Source organism: Panicum virgatum, chromosome 6K (genome assembly GCF_016808335.1).
Source record: "Panicum virgatum strain AP13 chromosome 6K, P.virgatum_v5, whole genome shotgun sequence".
In the NCBI taxonomy this organism is placed as follows: domain Eukaryota; kingdom Viridiplantae; phylum Streptophyta; class Magnoliopsida; order Poales; family Poaceae; genus Panicum; species Panicum virgatum.
Window position 1 is genome coordinate 28,092,218 of NC_053141.1, and position 2,910 is coordinate 28,095,127.

The following is a 2,910-nucleotide window of genomic DNA, read 5'->3' on the forward strand; positions in this document are numbered from 1 at the left end:
TCTTCCTCCAATCATCCAATTCAGCCAAACACTTTTGCCTTTTAATCCCAGCTGATTGGAGATCCATCTTCCACCTCTTGATCGCCCGTTGGGATTGTACCATGTTAGTCCTATCCACGTCTTTAAGGATATTCAATATGCTCAGGGTGCCTCGGGTAATCTGCCTTTCTATTCTAGGGATGGTATGGAATAGCAACCCGGTGGTTTACTCCAATTTGCTGAGACACTTCTTGCAGGTCTTGTCTTGTGAAGTGTGAGTCTTCACCACTAAACATGACTCTTGGAAATCCAAAGCAAGGAAACATGATTTCTTGAACCATCTTCTTTGAATTCTTCAAGTCGGCCGCAACACAGGAAGTGTTTCAACCCATTTGGACACATAGTGTCCACAGCCACCAAGATGTACTTATGTTGCTCTGGCATAAGGAAGGACTCATGGAGTCATTTCCTCATATGCCGAAAATTTCCAACTGAAGGTTGCTCTTCAGTGGCATAGCATCACGGGCATTGATATTCCCGTGTCTCTGACATCTTGGGCATCACCGCACAGATTCCTTGGCATCTCAAAACTTGGTTGGCTAGAATTATCCCTTCTGCCAGACCTAAGTATAGGGACGGAATACTCCGTCATATGCTCCCCATGGCATGGAGTGGCACGCTCAGGAATCTTGCGGGTCTCACATAGCAGGTTGCAGCTGCAGAGTGAACCATTAGCACAGACTTTGAATAGATAGGTGGTCATCCCAAAGGTGGTATTCTCTGAGGTGGAATCACTTCTTCTTGTCTTCTCCTAGAGGTATATATCCAGTCACCATGAAATTCACCAAGTTCTTTATATCCTAGACTAGATATAGTGACCTTTAGAAGAGTCTCATCTCTCAAGTAGTCATCAAATGGTAATTCTGATCCCTTTCTTGCATCATTAAGAGATGAACATCCACTTGATTCTTTGCTCCTTTCTTTTCTTTGTTTTCTAGATCCAAAATCTTATAGGAGCAAAATCCAACGGATGAGTTGTGGCTTGGCATCCTTCTTGGTCAAGAGGTACGTTGGTGTAGCATGATCCGTGTGTACTATCACCTCAACACCAACCAAGTAGGATATGAACTTGTGGCAAATACCGGTGCCAAAAGTTCCTTCTCCATTGTTACTAAACTCCGGTCAATGTCTTACTTGCATAAGAGATGGCATAATGCTGATTATCCTTGCATTGAACCGGCACTGTACCGACGGTGTGATCATATGCATAGCACGAGGGCTCGAAAGGAAATTTCCAAACGGGAGGCCATATGATGGGATAGGAAATGAGTGCCTCTTGGCACTCCATGTCCGAAGACAATTCCTTCTCTGGCCATAAAGCACACTTCTCCTAGTTAAGGATTAAGTGCGTTTCTTGGCATCCTTGAGAGTTAAACTAACATCTCAAGGTATTGCCACAGACTGAGAAATCTTTCATGAGGTTCTCGATTGGGTCGGAGAAAGTCGCCATCATACACCTCTGAGGTAAAGCAGGTGTGTTGCAAAGACCAAATGACATTCGCCGATAGGCGAAGTGTGCCGTAGGGACAAGTGAAGGTAGTTTTACTCGGTTATCCTCATGAATGGGAGAGTGTTGATAACCAGAGTATATGTTGAGGTAGTGGAAGAATGAGTGATTGGCCAGCCATTTCAAGCATATCACCAATGAAGGGGGAAGAGAGAGGTGATCTATCCGGGTAACCTTGTTGAGCATCGGCAATCGATGCACGTTCTTGTCGACTTCCCTCTAAGGTATCCGCGCTCCTCAGATGTGATTGCTCCCTTCTTTGGGACCACTTGAACTAGCATGACCAAATGTCTTGCATGGGGTAGATGACGCCCACATGCAGTAGCCTCAATACCTCTTTGTGTACTACCTTCCTCATCGCATCACTATGTCGTCTCTGGTGTTGTCTGGACGACTTATGGTCCGGTTCCATAAGGATGCAATGGGTGCACAAGTTGGGGTTGATCCCCTTTCAAGTCCTATAGAGAGTACCCGATGATGGACTAGTACTTCTATAGGACTGCAACGAGCCGCCGAGTCTCACTCTCTGTCAGCTTACGCTGATGAGAACTGGTGTACTCTGTTGTTTGTGGAGGAAGGCTTACTTCGGCCTAGGAGGCAGCAGTTTCAGCTCAAGAAGAAGATGTTGTGGTTTCCCTTCTTTGTTGAGCTTGAGGTAGCCGCCCGGATCTATGTCCTAGGTGAAGTGAATGGCATCTTCGTCCGAGATAGGTCGAGCAAGATTTCTCTTGTATTATACTCATTACCTCCTCCACTGGGTCTTGCTCCGGTCTAGTCTCTGTAATTGTATTGCCTGAATGGACTAGACGAACCGGGATCTTCTCTTTGCCAACCTCAAGCTGAAGTGCAGCTCGGGTTCCATTGAGGTTGACAAGTAGCTCTATTGGCTGACCGATCAAGAAAACTTGTCACCTTCAGGGATATCAAAGATGTGGAAATCAAGGAAGATCACGTCATGTCAAGGACACAACATGAAGAATTCCCGTACTCTCCATCATCTGGCCGTCGATCCTCCTTAGGTTCTTCCAAGATTTCTTGTGGTGCAGCGTCCCCAATAGTGCAGAGGAGTGCTTTGGTAGATCTGTATGATACTACCGTCGGATTTGCACTTCCCCAATCCATTCCTTGCTCACGATCGCAGAAAGACCCTCAATCTGCGATGTAGCGTCTGGAACGGATGCCTCAGATCTTGAGCATATGTACTTATGTTCCTTCGGCATTACCGAGTTCCATATACTCTTATGAAGAGATCAGGAATGAACATTGACATATACTTCGGAGCTGATTTACGAATACGTTTCTTGTTCTTATGTTACTTCAGTCATTAGCCCTTAATCTAATTTGACATTAATCTAGACACTAGA